At 41.8% G+C, this 20,096-nt stretch overlaps 1 protein-coding gene across 3 annotated transcripts in view; it reads right to left on the bottom strand.

The window, feature by feature from the left end:
- The window catches only part of BMPR1B (bone morphogenetic protein receptor type 1B), a 259,932-nt gene extending 242,622 nt beyond the window's left edge, over positions 1 to 17,310 (bottom strand). The window contains exon 1 of one of the 3 annotated variants that reach the window (XM_068681764.1): positions 17,173 to 17,310. The gene's annotated coding sequence lies outside the window, so the exon portion shown is untranslated. Of the gene's footprint in view, positions 1 to 6,395; positions 6,536 to 16,943; positions 17,054 to 17,172 lie in introns of those variants that run through there. The other 2 variants (XM_068681766.1, XM_068681765.1) reach the window with 2 other exon arrangements.
- Between the last annotated feature and the right edge of the window lie 2,786 nt (positions 17,311 to 20,096).

Below are 20,096 nucleotides of genomic sequence, written 5' to 3'. Positions count from 1 at the left end.
TTCCAAGTCATGTTGCCTCAACTGGCAAGGTGAATTAGAAAAATTCAGTCCTGCATGAAATATGAAATTTATTCTTTTGCAGAAGACTAGCAAAACATTTACACACAAATTAAGTAAATCCAATGGCATTAAACATACAAGTCAAACACCTATGAGCAACGCCTCAAAAAATAATAATAAACTTTAAAAGCAAGAAGATTAGAAATTCTTCATTTCACTTTGCTTCTGTTTTTCAAAAGAAAGCCCTGATTCTCAAATAACCAATGACTTCCACAAAACCTTTAAAAAAGGCAAGTTATAAGGAAACTACACTCATTCAAACCATAGCTTGCATGTCATGCAGATCACATGTCAGTTCTTGTCAGGAAAGCAAACTTCACTCAAAATGAAAGTCCAGAAAAATTCCATAATGTAGCTGTGGAAAAGCTTGACAACACCCTGCCAATAGATTTTGGAGCAGAAATGTTTAAAGTTCTCTTTATGTTCTTTCATTTTTAATTGAAGTACACTATTGGTCCCTGCAGGTCCTCCCTCAGCAGTGCCCCTATCACACTGAACAGCCCTGCAGCGCAATGTAAACCCCACTGTAAGTGGTGGTGGGTACATACCCCTGGCTTGTTTGTAGTCAAGACTAAACTGTGGTGATATGAAGATATAAAAAAAAAATTATCTTCAAGCTAAGTGTTCTCATCCACCTCTGCAAACACAGAAATATTGATCTGCCTGCTGCTGCAACAGCTGTCAGGAAAAAAAAAAATCCTATTCCTTCCATAAAACACAAATATGCATCTATGTGATGCCATTGCTGCTCATACACTGCTGGCAAGCATAGCTTACACGCCCTATTTAAATAGAGTTAACCCTAAATAAATCCACAGAATTTACCATCCATTTCCAATTAATGCCAAAATTCTAGAGGAAAATGGTTTTGCTCTTTAGCTATAGTCATGTAATTGTATCTGTGCCAAAGTAAACTTTAACAAGGAGTTTAATATCGTGGGAGGAATGTTTCCTGTCATAAGAAGCTCACTTCATGTGACAGTGATGGGTATCCTGTGAAAACCACAGAGCTAGGCAGACTGCAGTTTGAACACACACACACAAAAAAAAAAAAAAACATTAGCAATCCTAAATCACACTTCTTACCATCTCCCAAACAGAAATTATACTTATCTTTTAAACCCTAAACACAGCACAGCCTCAAAGCTTCGTGTTCACAACACCTTCAAGGTGTCAGATACAGCAGCCCTGAATGCCTGACTAGGAATATTTGTGAATAAAGGAAAAAGACAATATCTTTAATATTTTTAAAGAGGAATGCATAAAGCAGCCTTTCGAGTAACTGAAGTTTCACTCTGTCTGTCAACATCAGCAGCTTGAGGTTGACCTCATTCCTGACCCAGCAACTCCAAGCTGTTTGAGGGGTATTTGTGCCTGCATCCTAGTTGACAAGCTGAGTTGCAGGGCCATTAGGGACCAGCCCCGTGTCATCTCCTCGAAGCACCAGGACCTGGCTCAGCTTGAAGGGTTTCTCTGCTTCAATTCTCCGGGAAGACAAGACCCTACAAGACTTGCCTATGAATAAAAGAAGTCTATGATGCTTGTATGCAATTATTTGCATTTCTGCAGGCTACAAGTCTTGCTACATTCATTTTAACAAACTCTACCGGAGAGTTATGCCTGAAGAGAAATTCCCTGTTAGGAGGGAAAAAAAAGTTCATCCAACTTCAGTAGCAAATGCAAATAGCTAATTAGCCTTATCTCCATTACACTGTCCTGACTTTGCAATACAGTTGGCACAGAAGCAAGAATTTGTTTGCCTTGTCCAAATCTTCTCACGTACGTACAGTGCCTACAATCAGCAGCCTCTGAATCAAATCTGACTAGCAGTGATTTAGCCTGCATGTATATCCTCCTATGTCCTCTGAACTGCATTTTATGTGCATATTTGTATATGTCAATTCATCATCACTTCTGATGGCAAAGAGAAATTGGCAGACGCATGAAGATGAACATTATATTTGACTCAATTTACAGATCAAGATGTATTTGCATACATAAGCTAGACAAGAAACTATCAGTCCAATAGGAATTAGTTTATTATTTTGCCTGCAGTATTTTCCCTCCCCCCCCCACCCCCCCCAAAAAAAATAAACAGTGCATGATTCAACAGTCACTTCTACTGTTTGCTTTTAAATACAGCTACTTCCTTGGCCAAAATTGGTAAGAATGAAGTAAGAGAGAATTGGACAAAAGGTCTGAGATTTTACTGAAATTGAAATACATATCAGAATAGTTATTACTGGTAAGAAGATAGTTGTAAGGTCTCATCTGATCCTTAGTTGACCTCTGTTTTTAATTAAGGGGGGGGAGGGAAATTAACTTAGAGCTAATTAAGGTCTTGATTCTACAAACCTGCAAGTGCAGAATTTTGTTCAGGTTAAGTATTCCTCAGTCAAGTTATGCATGAGCAAATACATATGTAGCTTCAGGGAATAAATCTTGGATAGCGTAACCTTCTGAAAACTTTTAAGTGGCTGCTTTATAAATACATACAACCCATTTTGGATATTGGGCTTTACCTATAAAATCTTTCTGAATACCAACCAAATTTTGCTTGCTTTTGTTTCAGACAGGAGCTTTTACATTTGTTACAAAAAGAGGTGTATTTAAAGCACATACATTTTAATTTCATGCCTTTATGCATACCAGTTAGCGGAACTACAGTCTTTGGCTTAATGACATAAAAACTTAGAGGTTCCTAATAACTTATTTTGACATCAGCACTGGATTAATTTTCAACATGTAATAAAATCAATTTCCGGGGGAAAAAACCTCTGAAGATCAGCACGCATGCAAGTCCCTGCATACTTACAGTTCATGTACTGCTTGAAAAACATCCTTCTGGAAGATTTAAACAGAGAACCTACCTTCAGGGCATTCTTCCCTGCACCCACATCGCTACTCCAGTCTTTACTCATTATTACACTCTGCGGTTTGTGCCCATCTCCTCAAACTTTGCGCGCTCCATGGACCCATACTTGTGGTCCTGTAAGCCACCACAGATGACTATGTATCAACCATATAGGGCTGAAAATGGTAATTAAAGTCTCTGCTGAAAACACCCTCCCTGCTGGCCATTTCACCACTAGATGAAGAAAACAACCCTTTCCACCTGCTTTCACAAGGAAACATTCAGACACTTTTATCTGTGGATAAAGCAGTCTGACGGCCCCTTGCTAACAAGTTTTGAACCTACTGGCCAATTATAACCAAACCTGATAAAAGATTAGTGGCCTTAGAAATAGTCACTCTGCCAAGTGGCAGAAAAGCAGGCAGCTGGACTGAAAATACAGCCCTGTGGTAAGAAAGGCTGGAACAGGAACTCACCACTCAACTACCAGGGAACCCAGACTGGAGATGCAACACATAAGAAAGTAGGCTTCCTTGGGTTTTGCTTCCTATTAAAACCCTGCAGCACACGCCGTGGATGAGAACGACTATAACATACTGCCTGGGTGCCAGAGACACAGCCCTGCACCTCTGTGTGCACGCTGCTGATGGAAGCACACGCCTGCTTGTACACACACAATGATGCTCAAACCGATCATAAAGAATAATTGATCACTCAGGAATTTCTTTATAGCTTGATGAGGTGTTGACATTTTAAGCAGAGAAAGGTAAACTCAGTAATGTAATGCATGACAAGCCTGGTATAATGCAATCTAACACTACTTTATGAAGTATTTTAGTTACCTCAAAATCACTTCCTTATTGAAAAAAAAAAAAAAAAAAAAAGTCCATCCCTTACAAAAACCATAGAGAGATCTTTCTTCCTTTCATACACTCAAAAGAACAAGCTTGCTGATAAAAAGCATGATCTAATTTTCAGATATCATCAAAATGTCACGATTTGTTGACTTTTTGGAAACCTTATCGGATAACCCTTGTTACATTTTTGCTACCTCCACCAGACACAAAGCAGAAAGAATAAAGCAGTTATCCACTTATCAGAAGCAAATCCAGTCTGAAACACGCACTGATGCGGAAAATGGTTTGGTACATGAAAACTTCAGAACAAAAAATGTTTTCTAATCATCTTCCTCCTAATTTTGCTTATCAGCAGCCAAATCCCCAGCTCATTCAAACAGTATAAATATAGTAGCTCATCTCTTAAACATAAAGAAAATCCAAATGATAATATGTAAAATACCATAGAATGGCTTGGGTTGGATGGGACCTCAAAGATCATCTAGTTCCAACCCCCTTACCATAGGCAAGGACACCACCCACTAGATCAGGTTGCTCAGGGCTTCATCTATCCTGGTATTTCAGTGATGCACACAGAAAAAAAAAAAAATAATATATTCTAGTTGACTCTACAAAGTACTGCTAATCAATCTAGTTTTGTTAAATATTTCCAATATAGTGATATGTATTACTCTGGCATGAATGAGTCAAATACTGATGTATCTACAAAGCCTGTTCATTTTCTTCAGCAAAGCAATGGCAACCAAGAGAACCACACTGGCCTATATGCAACCCCTGCAACTACCCTACAGTCAGAAGAAAACAGCTGGCACAAGTTTTAGGGAGGCTTTTCTGTTTTATTCCATGCTCTACCAAAAGGCTATAGATGACTTCATCTCTTTGGGACAGACACACACACACACACACAGTCCCACCCCTCACCCCAAAGCTCACTCCGTCAGGCACTCTGTATGTCAGACAATGCAAAGCAGTCCCTTCTCCACAGGATTTACACTCTAGGTAGCTGCTTTGTAGTCAATGGCAAGCAGTCAGTGGTTAAGAAATAGAGCAGCACATAAACATTCATGTAAAAAAAAAAAAAAAAAAAAAGCACATTAATCTTATTTCTCAGGAGTAGTAACACATCATTTCCCACCTGAGCATCAGACTTCCTCTCATTGTTTCCTTGCACCTGGCAACAGATATTATGTCTTACGTATTGAACCTCTTGTTTTCTAAGAAACAATACACACAGAAGAATGACAGAAACAGGCAGGAAAGACGAGACTCTGGGAACAGCCTTTGTGAATCTGTCAGTTTACATTATTACCAACCAAACCTCTTTAAAAGGGAGTTTCAAGACCTGAGGGCTTGGTGCTGCAAAGCAAGGAGCACTCTGGCCTCAGCACAGCAAAGCATCCAGCACACGCATCACTTTAATTACACGAGCACACCAATTAAAGCAGACCCACTCACTCATACCCTTAAAATTCAGCACGTACTTAAGTGCCAAGTTGAAGCCAGAGCATTCACTATGTTGACCCGTGTTATTTCGGCAATGCACACAGACAAATACATAGAGATAAATACTGAAACAACTATCCCAGAGGACTGAGTTTTCCCCCCAGTTGTGCAAGTGTCACTCACAAGCAGCTCAGCTGAAGCCAAGCAGGGTAGCAGGCTGCGGGAAGGCACCCAAGGCCCCTAGGTTGCATTTGCTGTGATGGGTTCCTTATTTCGAAATAACTGGGCAAGTGTTTCATAACAAAACAGAATTTCAACACGCGAACCAGAAAACTCTCAAGTATATTATGAATTCATCATGCCGCTCTAATGGCAGAATGCCACTTCGGGTTTTTTGGTTGCTTTGAGAGAAAACTTTGAAAGAAATGCACCCCTGGCAGGAAAAGCAAACAGGAGCGAGCGGTGCCGCTGCTGACAGAGGCGAGCCCGTCCTCTGTAGCAGTCTCACGGCCACCGCTGTCAAGTCACCGCACGCTGCCTCCACGAGTCAGTCCCTGAGCCACAGCCTCCAGCATCCTAACTTTGTCACCTCTGTGGTTCAGAGCAATCCGTTCTCAAAATTAACGATGGTTGCACCAATTTCCCTTAAGATCAGCTTAAAATGAAGCTAAAGAGAGCTTTCTGGGCTGAAAAGTAGAGGACGTGCTGTAAGCTTGTGAAACCGTGAGTGGCACGGAGGGGAACAGGGACCAACTCCTTGCTACCTATTCCTATGCAAGACATGGGTGCTATCAAACCGAGGTGTGAGTTTTGACACAGGGCAAAGTTAAAGCCCCCAAATCCTTGCCACAGCACGCTGCAGATGCTGAAAGTTTGCACGGGGGGTGAAGAGGGCGATCAGACGAGTTCGTGAAAAGGGAGAAAAAAAGAAAACCAACGAGGGCTGTAAAGACACCGGCCCTTGGGAAGCATCCGAGCTGCAAACGGGAGCACGCTCAGCGCCTTCTGAGGACCCATCCTCACCGTTTCACCCCCTTCTCCATCACCCCCTGCCATGAAGCAAACCGGACCGGCTCCGGGAGCTCATGGCAGGGCACGACCCGACCAAGCAAGCCCCCCGTGTGTGACCGGGCAGCCCCCTCCTCACCCCGCAGCAGCCTCCCCCTCCCCGCCCGCCTTACCGGGGCTCCCCGCGGCCGCCGCCCGCCTCAGCCGCTCCACTTGGGTTTGGGATTTATTTATTTTTTTGCTGCCGTTCCCCTCCTCTCGCCCTCTCCAGCTCCCACTAGTGAGCGCACAGCCCGCCCAGCATCGGCCGCCGAGCATCGGCCGCCGCCCCCCCGCGGGCGGCCGGCGCGGAGCCGCCGCCTCCTCAGGGCCCTACGCGGCCCCGGGGGCTGCGAGAGGGGCGAGGCGGCCCCGCTGATCCCCTTCAATAAGAAACGGAGAACAGGGGGAGCAGCCCCTCCGAAAAGGAGCCGGGCCCCCGCTACTCGCGAGGTCCCACCTGGAGGGTGCTGCGTTCAGTGGGGGCCCCAGCGCGGGGGACGTGGAGCTGTTGGAGCGAGGCCAGGGGAGGGCCACGGGGCTGATCAAGGGACTGGAGCACCTCTCCTGTGAGGACAGGCTGAGGGAGCTGGGGTTACTCAGCCTGGAGAAGGGGAAGGCTCCGGGGAGACCTTACAGTGGTTTTCCAGTACCTAGGGGCCTACAGGAAAGCTGGGGGGTCTCTGTCAGGGGGTGTAGTGATAGGTCAAGGAGTAATGTCTTTAAACTAAAGGAGGGTAGATTTAGTTTAGATATTAGGAAGAAATTCGTGACTCTGAAGGTGGTGAGGCAGTTGAACAAGTTACCCGGAGAGGCTGTGGATGTCCCATCCCTGGAGGTGTTCAAGGCCAGGCTGCACAAAGCTTTGGGCAGCACGGCCTAGTGGAACCTGTCCCTGCCCATGACAGGGAGTTGGAACTGGATGGCCTTTAAGGTTCCTTCCAACCCAAACTGTCCTGTGTGCTGTGTGGAATTTATAGCATCAGCAGTAATTTATTGCTAAGCGTAGGCTGTACCAGTCCCCACTGTAGATGTTCCTGCTGTAAGTCATACTACACCTCACAAGCAGTCAGCACTGTCCCACAGCACCTTACAGTCACAACAGTAAAAAATTCAGCCCAGAGTGTTTGACCTTAGTACTGTTTTACCACAGCTTCACCATTTGCTGCAATTGATCAGTAAGTGATCAGCAGCTCTAGTTAACATATTAAAAGTTTCTGAGCACAATTTAGTCTGTTATAACACGTGATAGAGTTTGCAACTTCAGAGAAAAAGGTGAATTCAGAATGGGAACACTTGACATGCAACTACAGTAATGTTTTACCGTGCATCAGGAGCAAGCTGTGGAGCAATCCCAACACACAGGCTGCAAGCAGTAAGCCAGAAAAGCATCCCAGGGGCACAGCTAACAGGCTTTGGGTCCCACCTGCACCCCATGAACCAGGCTAGGCTGAAGCCAGGTTGAGTGACTTGGTCTGAACACTAAGCCCTCAGCACCAGCCAATTCAGACTGCAGATCTCCTGGGCCATGCTCACTGATAGGGCAGACACTAGCCTCGTAGATAGCTATTACCCACACTTAAAGGAGTTAATACTCTCCCTTGGTTTCTGAGAGGATTAATATGTTCATATCCACAGAAGCTAGTCCATTCCCCTTTGGCTCAGAGCATTTAACTTAAAGACTGAAAAGACTGCATTAATGTTTTAAGGCAGCTACGTGGAAGAGTGAGCAAAGTAGCTCCAGCGAGGGAGGAGAGCTGCTTTTTTCACTGCACCTCTGTGTTCTTAGGCCCAAACCTCAGTGTTGGAAAGATCCAACACTGTGGACATTTTTTCTATTTTTCATACACCTCATTCAAAACCAGAGCCAGGAGGGATGAAATATTGAAAAAGACTTATCGCTAGCTGAGACAAGAGATGAAAACAGTGGAAATCTAAGGACAAAGCCTGCTTCAGTGATATTTCTGAGCAGCTATTTTGTGAAACCTGTATATAAAAATTATTGTTGTGCACTTCACGACCCACAGTTTTTTGGTCTGTAACTTAGCCTCTGCTCATTATAATGCAGCTATATTGTCTATTGTGAGCCTAAAGTTTCTCTCTGAGATGACACTACTTCTTAATTGGTTTCCCCTTTTCTGTTTGCCTCCTGCAGACAAACAAGGGAAGGCAGAGATAAATAGAAGCAGTTGCTCTTCTAGAAAACAGCTGAATAACTACCCCATGCTGCACTGGCAAGAGAAACCTAGAAAACAGATCTCAAAGTGGGGAAAAACTCAGGAAGTAATAAAGAGAGATTAAAGGGGAGAGGAGACAAAAATAAATAGAAAAGGAACAAAAGGTAGGTTTAACAGAACTAGAAAGTGCTGTAAAGTGAAATAGTTGGCAATGAGAAAAGAGGTGTTATGAACACCTTTGCTTCACACTGGAGAACCGAGAGACTGAAAACTGTGGTTTTCTTTGAAGCACAAAATAATTACGTATCTTGAGCATAAGAGAGTCAAGGATTTGTGCTATACTGCTACAATGCCAGTGTGCAGCCAAAAACGAGCAAGCCTTGCTTACCAATTTCCTTGAAAACATACAGCAACTCTTCAAAGAGGCATGCCCTTCAGAGCTGCTGTGAATCAACAGCCACAGAATCTATTCAGCCCCAGACTGAGCTCTAATGAAAGCATGAGCTTCCTCTTCACAACCTCCAACTAATCTTTTCTAAATGGATCACTTCAGCCACCATTCTTTAACCCCTAATTACACGAGACCTCATTAAAACAACACTTGAATGAAGATGCTCAAAATATTGAGCTCACACTGATGATACTGTAAAGCAGATGTAGTATTTCCAAATGAGACTGTTTGAGGTTGCCGGGTAATTGCCTAAATCTTCTATCATTGCTAAGGTAAACAGATGAAACCACAAAAATGCTCAAGCCTCCTGGCAAAGTTTTCAGCATGCTTTCACCTTCCTGACCTCAAAGCGCTGAGCACTACATTATTGCTCTGCAATTCCTTTGGATGCTGTATGTTGTCAGTCGAGGAGATCTCCCACAAAACACATGCAAATAAGCTATCCAGTGGTAAAACAAATATTGTGTGATCTCTTCACTTTTTGTCTGCATTCAGGCAAGACGACATAATCCTTTCCATTCTAGAAGCTAATGCTGTGCCTCTTTCCCAAACAGTTGCGTTCTCTCTGTCTTCTGAAGAGCTACATAGTAAACAGAAGTCAGCTTGCAAAAATAGCCCAATGTATTTCACAAAAGCGAAACACATGCAAACAGTTTATTCCTATATTCCCAACATTGTTTTTCCTGCCCAATCAAAATTGCAGGTTTCAGTAACGCAGGAAGAAATAGCGTTACCACGCCAGATTAACTAGACTTTGCTCTTCACTGTGCAGACAGAAGCATATGACATTTCATGGCTTTCTTACAGTTCTGTAACATGATTACATCCCATCTTCAAAAGTCAATACCAAACTTCATTTGTCTTTGTTTACTCACAGATTATAGCTGATGGCTCTCTACCGCCTGTTTGCTGGAGGTATAGTGCCTGAAGTGCAGTGCTGTGATCTTCAGATCCACCCTTTAACTGTGACAGCCATATATCAAAATCCTCCATCAGCCAGCCAGAAAATGACTCAAGAAAAAGGCAGTTGCCATATTCTTTTTGTCAGAAATTATTTTGTTGAGCAGGTATACTGATCACCCCCCAATTTTATTTTTTTAAATAAGCATACTACAAATAAAACATTTTAACAACCGAAAGTTGATCCACATGATCCACATGTAATCTGTAGACTCAAGTTGTGCTTATTTGTATGCAGCAGTCTTATTCTGTATTTGCTGTGCAAACTTTACAAGGTCAGGGTAAAGCATGCCTCTTGTTACCTCCCTCTGCCATACAAAGCATATGCACATGTATGTGTTTGAATATGTATTACAACAGTATAGTACTGAAAAAAACCATCTCAATAAAAGGAGAGGAACAAGAAGAAAGGGTACATGCTTCCCATGTGAAATGGTAATTGTGAGAGGGACGGAGAATTGGAAAGAACATAAAAGGCACTGTATTTGAACAGAATTATTTAAGACAGCAGTTCCCAAACTGAGATCCAGGGACTAACTCCCTCCTGGGGAGAGCAGCTGGCTGCCTGCCTCAGCATCTTCTACCAGCAAGAGGAGCCAGCAGTCAGCCATAACATCCTCTGCAAGTTGCAATGTGCCGGGCTCCTCTCCTTACAGATTTCTGGCGCTCACAGTTCTTATTGATTTAAACGGGGCTTGAAAGCCTTCAGAACTGAAGGCTAAACCTCTTCACTAAGGAAGAAAGCTTACAGCGCAGCAGCCTTTAGAGGAACTTTAAAGGAATAAAAACAAATGCTTGTCTCTAGGACAATAGCAGCAGGGAAGAATGCCCTCAGATGAAAAATAAATCTGTTGCCTATAATGTTTTTAGCTTCAGTTAAGCTACTCGGTCTTCAACTGGAGACAAAATACTGAGGATGTGGGGCACATCCCAGAGCACCTAGGTACACGTTGCCTCGCTGATCGAAGCTGTGCACCCAGGTCCAGCAAATGTGCTCTTCACATGCCTAAGAGCTCCAAAGAATGGGAATTCAGACTCAGTTTTTTGGTGGATTTTGTTATTGTTTTTCCAACCTTCAGCAGTATTTTATAGCTTCTGCCCTATGAACCACTAACTATTTTTATAATATGGATTAATCCCTTTTCCAGTTTAAAGAAACAGCTGAGATAGCAAACTTTAACAATTTCATATTCTGAAGTCTAATTAGCTTAATGTAATGTTATTTGTTCAGGAGTGCTGGTCCTTTAGTCAAGTTTCAGCATAATCCCAACATAATCCCTGATTTTTTTTTCCACCTTTTACATCTCATACTACTTTGAAATACTTTTAAAGGTTTTGATCTATTGAACACTTACTATAAGGCTTGTTTAGTGCTACAGTATTTTCTTTGATCATTTCTTTGAAATTTAATCCAACAGGTGTTATTTTAATTAAAAGCAAGTCTGTCATCATTCTTTTATAATAGTAATTTTGTTTCACTACTATGGGTTATATTTTATGTATTTTCTTCTTACAGCTCCTTAATTTAGGACTTGCATAGTGTGGCATATTTACTGCTTGTTATTCCTAAATAGGGTATAGATAGAAATATTCTAATTCTTCCTATACTGTAATGTTATTTAATATTAGTGGAATTCCCTCTTGGATTTAAACCCTTGAAAAGGGATGAGCTTTCTGGAGAGCGTGAACTGACTGATTTAATGCAATAACAGCAGTTCTCCCTAAATGCAGCTGTATAGTCACAGGGGATGAAATTCAACCTTTTGCAGAATGCCGGTAAAAGATCTAAGTATTCCTCAAGACATCAAAATAAGGATATAGGCTTGGTCTTGAGTCAGCAAAAGGAAGTTCTTGGAACAAAACTGTCTTAGTTATTTACTGTTATCCAGAGACAAGGAGAGGGGAGGAGACCCTGATGGAAGTACAGGCAAAAATCAGCAGAATCTGCATAGAAAGATGCATTTCTTTTTTGAAATCTTCCTTTGGGCTTGTTTTGCCTTTCCTAAGTGTGTCACCCTTGATCTGGAGAACAGGGGTAGAAAAAGAGTTGGTTTCTACACCAGTGACCCACCCACCACAGAGAGGTCCCATGCTGGGAGACTGTTACATTCTTCCAGAGGAAAGGAATGGGGATTTCATTTTAAATTCTGTTTCCTTCTATTTGTGGGTACCCGTTTCATCAACCACAGGCCCAACTGTACAGTACATTTCTCCTACACCCAAAGTGGAATACGTAAAAATACAAATTACATTCATCATCTCATAAAAGGATCCTTTTCATTTGTTCCATGTTGTGTGGTGTGGAAAGCAAAGAGAAACAAGCCATGGAAAACAAAAGAAAGCTGACATGTAGAACATTGCATGTCAGGGATAAGGCCTCACTATGAGCCAGGGAATTGTCATCATGCAGGAGTTACATCAGACTATAACCATCTCCAGCACTATTTCACTAGCTCTCCCCACACACATCACTGCTGCATGATTATCTGTCAGTCAAACAACTCTAAAAATAACAGCCAAATACCCTTGTATTTATGACACTCCTCCCCTTCCTCTATGTGCTATGCTTTCAAGATCTGCCATGTCACATAATCCATTGGACTGCCGCTCTCTTTTCAAACACAGAGATGACTTCCAGTGTTTTAGCCTCCTGGCTTTCTCCTGATGAGGCTCAGAGGAGCCAGCCCTTTGATGAGTTAATGACAGAGCATTGCATCAGGTGAATCCCAATGGATACAACATCCGGAAAAGAAGAAAGGTCCTTTGTCCTGAGCTCATTCTAGAAATTAGAAAATTCTTGGCAAGAAAATGTTTTGAACAGCTTATGAATGTATCCAGGAATCACTCACCAGACCTCCTACCCTCCACCCCGCAGCTCTACTATGTCTTCATGCTCTGATTTAAGACATTCATTATTTTATATCCTCCCAATACACACAATGGCTGTGTGATCAGGTAGTTACTGAACCTTTGGAAAGCTAGTCATTTGGGCCAAATCCTGCTATTGCAGTTTTTCTTCTAAAACAAACAAATCTAATAAAGAAACTTAAACCCTTGTAATGCTATTAAGAGGAAAGAGAAGAGAAAACTTAAACATATTATCAGTCATAAAAACAGTAACCAAACAACCCAGAGGTAAATACTGAAGAAAAAAATTGAAATTGTATATAAGCAGTGACTTTTCTTTGTATCTGATTACAGTAAAAGATATCAATAAAAAGTCATTTGAGGAAAGGACTTTTCTCCCCAGTGGATGCCCTAAGAGGCTAGATAGATTGTCTTTCCTTCTCTGGCCCAGTCAATCCAGATATTCCATAAAAAACAGACCGATCTCAAAAGAACAAGGGCCAGTTTCCACACCCTACCCCAGAGTTCTCACAGGAGAGATCCTTGGCTTCCCAGTGCCATCTTTTATCGCCCCAAGCACTCTCACAGAATATGTTGCAGCTCCAATGCAGAGACTCCCATGGCATTTTGTTTCTTATAAGGGCTACAGGAAAAAGAACCACGTGTCCCAGACACGTTGTTAGGGCACCGCTTGGGTTTAGGAGTTTCATTGTCAGAAGAAAACAGGAAACTGAAATAGCTTATATCTACCAAAAGCTATGCTATGAAATTTCTTCAAATCCAGGACCACAAACTAATTAGTTTCTTCAAGCCACTTTATACTTATTAGTATAGGTAAGAGTTGGGAGAAGAAACACTGAAGTGTTTGAAACAAGGAGACTACACGGAAACTGGATTACAGTTATTTTCCTGATGTATTCCACTGCCAAGACCAAAGAAAAGGAAGAACATCTGTCTGGTGGAAAATAAAGTGGGATTTTTTAAATCCCAATTTTAGTGCTTAACTATAAAGCCACTTATTATGAAATAAGAGCCATCTATTATTAGAACGTAATGAAACTGAAAATTGTCTCCTTAAATTGCCAAAATGTCAAGAGTAAAATCCCCCCAAAGCCAATGTATTCTCCAGCCACCAACCCAAAACAGCTTAGCACTTAGCAGAGCTGGATAAAGCTGCAGATCTCTGTACACTTGCTGCACATATGCTAGCAGTCCCTATTAGTAAATGCTTGCACTGATCTTTTTTAATGGATCGGGTATCTCTAAAATCTGTGCACAGATTATGGCATATTGTATCTTTGTTGTGGCATTGCACTGGAATCAGAGCAGAACAAGAGGGAAGGAGCTGCCCCTCTAGGAGCTATTTTTCCAGCAGTAAATCATTGCCTTGCATGCTTTTAGGTCTAGCTGCGTTTATCCTCTGCTCTCCTTCGTCCTGAAGGATCTGTTTCACCTTGCACAGCTTTCCCCAGATATTAAGAGCCTTTCTAATACCTTCCCCCAGGTCTGGGAGAAGATGTGCATCAGGGAGACATTTCTCTCTTCCCCTGCCTCCAATATGGTAGCATCAACTAAATCTGATATTCATTCTGTTTTGTTTAAGACAAATTTTGTGAAAGCTTTTTTTTTTTTTTTTAAAATCAAGACTGGCAAATGTTCATGCACACTACCTATAAACACTTAGGTGGGATCCTGCCTTCACAGAAGCATAGTACAGAGAGAGATCTACCGCTAGTAAAATACAACTATTTCTGCATTAGATTTATAGAAATCCTTTAAACCTTTTCCTATTACTGTTATAATAACAATAAAAGCAGCAGCACACAAGGAACGGTCCCTTTTATCTCCATCCATCACACGGATAAAATATATAAGATCTCTATATTTAACTTCCAGTTCCCTGGGTGAAAAAACAGTTATACAGTAGAGCGCCAGCTCCTGCCAATTCTGGAGAACATTTTACAATACTGAAAGGCATCCTACAAAACCCTTTCTGCTCAGACCTTTGTAGACGCTATACTCTCACGTTGGAGCAATCACATTATGGGTTAGGTATCAGATAGGAAGTTGAGAGGAGCATCCAAGTCCCACTGAAGCCCTCTTTGGGGAATTCAAGTGGAAGGGAAGCAGCCCAAAGGGCTGGCATGAGTATGCTTCACTGGATGCATTTGAGAGAGCACTCCTCCCAAGAGGTAAAGCCCAGCAGGTACAAGTACTGAGCACAAGAAAAGATCACCCTGTTGACTTTGTGTTGTCCTTCACTGACTCCCACAGACTTCAGTTTTACTGCTTTAAACAAGTATACCTTTGTGGAGGAAAATTAAGTTTAGGAAGGTGCACTAGAGGAAAAAAAAATTCTTCTACCCTGCAACCACAGTATCTTTTTTTTTGTGTGTGTGTGTGTATGTTTTTGTTAAGAAAACAAAACAAAAAAAAAAAAAAATAATTGTTCATTGTTAACACCTCAATGCTTTAAATAATACAGGCAAACAGGGTTGTAAATCCAAAGATATGAATCCATACTACGTCAATTCCACTGTAATTTTTAAAATAGAAGAAGAAAGCCCAAACCATTATTTGAAAACAAAACAAAAAAAAATGCTTAAATGCAAGTTTAAGGCCTCTCCTATTGAAAATCACAGCATTCCTCCAGTACTTACAACTACCACGACATAGGAACCCTACTACTCCTTTGAGATGCCCTGTAAAGGCAGTAGCACATTATAGAGAAAGCATTTGAAAATATGCAGCTTTATTTTTCCAAGGTGCATCTGGTTTTAACTTTTTATCTCCAGATTAGGGAAAGCTACGTACTGCAATATTAAATGCTTTTTGTGAACCGTATTAAAGGCAGAAAGAAAAAATAAATTACTGCATGAATATCTCAGCCATAAAACCTAAAGTGGTTGCTATTGCATCTCAGCTCACTGCCGGATGCAGTCAGCAACGGGTAAATGCTCAACTCCTATAACTCTTTGATTACAAGCCCTTACATTCTTTCTGAGTGAGGTGGTATGCCATTGGAGTGGCTGGTTTTTTTCCTCTTTTTGCAATTGTTATTTTCCGAACATAGGCTTTCATTGAGCATTTGACTTTAGACACGTTATTTAACCAAGTGTTTATCAAACACCTGGAAAATCACTCTCCTTTAAAAACTTTATGATGGAAAAGCAATTACCCTTTAAGCCATGTTTCAAAGTCAATTCCCAGGAATTCTTTGGAAGCAAACCTCAGCTTTCTCTCCTGCTTAACACCCAATGTCACTCAGTAAGCACGTAAACTATAGACGATTATATTCTTTTAAAGTTTAGTGACAAAATATGGATGATGAGTTTTTATATATACATGTTTGTGGTTTTTTTTCTTTTTGCAAGCCACAGCTATTACTAAATGGAAGTTAAATGCATCAGGATGGGGTTAGTTACAAATATTTCAATTCATTAACAGCATTTAATTCTGTATAGCTATTAGAGCCAAGTATGTCTTAAGCTTTTTCCATACACCAAAAGCAAAGAGCAAATATGAATGAAAGGCCTTTAGATTTCACATGAAAGAAAACCAAACCTATAAAGCCTATACATGAATAAAAAACAACTTTATAGTAAAAACATAAAAAAGCCAACAATATATCTCTAAAGGCCTGTACCCAGCTGAACATAGAAAGATCACCAGCCTCAATAAACAGTCTTTAGAAAATTAAAAGTGCATTAGGCAGTAAGCAAAGATGTAAGAGTTGCACACAAAATTGCATTGTGGGGTTGTCTCGGTAACATTAACTTCCTTTTTACATAAGGAAGTGGTGTGTAAAGGCTCTACTTCTAGAATGCAAAATGCTTTCTTTGGGAGTAGTTTTAAACAAGGATCAGAGATTCAGTTTGACCAAAAAGACAGAAATAGGCAGTAAAGCCCCATTCCAGATTAAGATCTTGACCTCCCAACTCCTACATTCAAAAATTCTGAGGTTCTAACTAATTTGTGCCTAACTCATTATGCCTTCATATTTCAAACAAGACGCCACATTAATCAGCATTCGGCCACTCAGATTGTCAAGGCTTGGGCTGGTGAGCTTTCAAGCTGCCCTTTCCTTCCTCCTTCCCCATTACTCCAAATTAACATGAGAAACATAAAGAAAAGGCAAGGGACCACACTTCAGGATTGCATTTTTAAAATCTCATACGCTATAGACCCACATTAGAGACAAGCACAACTCCACTACAATCTTATTCTCTTCAAACCTTACACACTACCTGTGCAAAGTCCTAGTGAAGGGCCAGTACCACATGTGCTCACCAGCTGGGCAAACACCTCTCTGAAGCACAAGATCCTTCTGGTTACTCCACTCCTATGGTCTGTCTCATGCTTTTGCTCTAGCCTATTATAACATAAGATGTAAAGTCATAGCACTAGGCAGCCCCACTGTGCAAGGGGGAGCCAAGGGCCACCCCAACACCAGCCACGCCCTCACCCCAAGCATACCTGAACGCAACTAGCAGAGCCAGATCCCCCAGATCCCTCCCTCCACGGTCATGGCAAGAGACAAGCCAGATCCAGGCAGGAGCAGCAGGAGACAGGGCTAAAGATAAGGGTTGAAGACACAACATAGCTCAATGGGAAGGAAAGGATGCTCAGGCCTGAGCTCTAAGTACACCCCTGGTCTCATGGGCAGGGTGTGAGTTGGGTGGGGCCACTGTGGGCAATTAAGGCTCATCAGCATGCTCAGGGCTCAACAGAGTGCAGTCAGACTAGTATAGGTGGGTAGTTCACAAGTTTACTCTAAGACTAGAGGTCACTCCACAATTTATTATTTTGCATGTGAAAAATATGTGCCATAAATGTAAACAAAAAGTTGAAACTCTCTCAAAGTCCCAGGGACGAGTTATCTCCCGTAATTTCCACAAATGGGGACAGCTGATGATACTTGGTCCTCAGGCAGCTTCTCCAGTGACATCAAGTTAATACAAGACACTTGACTTTCTCTTTATTTTCAAGAAAATGTATTCTGTTAAAGTGTTCTGAAAGTCACCAGATTTAAAAGCAACAGACACTTTATACTGGAGCAGCTAAGGGAACAGAATGTACTGCGTAGACTGGTGTAAATACACTTGAGTATCTTACAACAGACAAAAGACAAATTCCAAATAGTAAGTTACAGCAGGTGCAAAACTCATGGCCAGTTTCTGTGGTTCATCAAACCTCTTTTACAGGGAATGAAAAATAAAATTAAACTAAAAGCTGTGATATGGTCAAGGTCAAATACTTTTGAGTACATTTTACAGCTGTTTAGAATGCTAATTCCTTGTTAAATAATAAGTAAACAACAAGATTACCCCCAAGATCACTTGGCTAAACAAAATACTGTCACATATCGCCAATTAGTAAACAGAAAGCCACCTAACCATGAAATATTACTGTTCATAATAATGGATACTACTGTCTTCAGATTCCCTAATGGAATACTCTTTTTGCAGACATGAGACTCATCAGAGTTATACCAATCCCCTGGAAGATGAAACAATGCAATAAAAATACACTCCACTTACCAACATTTGCAACACTTACCAGAAGAAAATACTGCTGAGGACAATTACAGTGGACTCTCATTTCACAGTTCCCACTAGTGATAATGTAATATTTTAGATGTATTCTGTGGACCAGAATGCTTACCAGATGCTTATGGTTTCTAAGATATTACTATTGTCCTCTGGATTAAAACAAGCTCTTTCACAATTTGTAATGATGATACTTTTGTGCTACCACAGTGCTCGTGTAGGCTATCCTGAAACATCTTCCATAATCTCCAAATTTAGAGAACAGCAGCATGAGGTGGTTACATGTAGCGGAGTTCAATGAAGTTTTAAAATCTTGCAAAAAGTGGGTAACAGCTAACAAATGATGTTATTTTAAATAAACATACTTTCTGATGCAGGATTTTTCCATATGGAAGGGAATCACATGCATCCTCAGTAAGTTTGCAGACGACACCAAGCTGGGTGGAAGTGTTGATCTGCCGGAGGGTAAGAAGGCCCTGCAGAGGGACCGGGACAGGATAGGTCGATGAGCAGAGGCCAGCAAGATGAGGTTCAACATGGCTAAGTGCTAGGGCCTGCACTTTGGTCACAACCACCCCACACAGCACTACAGGCCTGGGGCAGAGTGGCTGGAAAGCTGTGCAAAGGAAAATGATCTGGATGTGTTGGTCAATGCTTGCCTGAACACGAGCCAGCAGTGTGCCCAGGTGGCCAAGAAGGCCAGTGGCATCCTGGCCTGTGTCAGGAATGGTGCAGCCAGCAGGACCAAGGAAGTGATCGTCCCCCTGTACTCAGTTCTGGTGAGGCTGCATCTCGAGCACTGTGTTCAGCTTTGGGCCCCTCACTACCAGAAGGACATCGAGGCTCTGGAACATCTCCAGAGAAGGGCTACAAAGCTGGTGAAGAGCTGGGAGCACAAGTCCTGTGAGGAGAGGCTGAGGGAGCTGGGGTTGTTTAGTCTGGAGGAGAGAAGGCTCAGAGGAGACATTATTGCTCTCTAAAACTGCCTGAAAGGAAGCTGTGGGGAGCCGGGGGTCAACCTCTCTCACAGATAACTATTGATAGGACTAGAGGAAATGGCCTCAGGTTGTGCCAAGGGAGGTTTAGGTTGGAAATGAGAAGACATTTCTTCTCAGAAGGAGCAGTCAGGCAGTCAGTTTACTGTGGATGCGCACAATCATTATAAGCACGGACATTTTGTAAAAGTCTAGATTAGAAGGATTTTAAGACCTGAAATTATATTCTTCTCTGGGTATCAGGAAGGGGAAGTCAGCTGTCCTGTAAGGCACACACACTAAGAAACAATGTACCAGCCAGGAAATGAACATGGGAATGACTGTGGGGACGAAGGAAAATGTTGAATTCAAGCAGCCAGAAGAGAAATAGCTAGGCTGTGAGAAGAAATTAATTGTGAAATAATAAGGAGAGTGTACAACTTGTTTAGACTGTAAAATTCCTCGATGCTGGGAAGTCCATACAAAATCTTCTTGCATAGACATCTTTCTCTGTACCTACAAGATACTTTTGGCAAGCTATACATTGATAGATTTTCTGAGCTTGAGTATCATGAAAACCTGCATTTTTTATCAGGAATAAAACAAAACAAAAACAAATCAGCCCAGGAATACTGCAGTCCTGCCGAAATGCTCCCATTTAGGGAAGACTCCCTCATGCTGGATTAAGTTTTAGGCTATTTTGGAAAGCTCTTGCTTGTCTGAGGAGGGATTTGCAGGTGTATTTCAAGTTTAAAAACAAACAAACAAACAAACATACGTTTCCCTCAGGAAATTGGTGTGTGTGCTGAAACTCACATATGCTGACCTATGGAAAGGACTTGAGCTTTCCTGACGGAAGGAAAAAAGGTCTTCAGCA

The sequence above is a fragment of the Anas acuta genome, chromosome 4 (genome assembly GCF_963932015.1).
Source record: "Anas acuta chromosome 4, bAnaAcu1.1, whole genome shotgun sequence".
Taxonomy (NCBI): Eukaryota; Metazoa; Chordata; class Aves; order Anseriformes; family Anatidae; genus Anas; species Anas acuta.
This window is presented reverse-complemented; position numbering and strand designations above follow the sequence as displayed.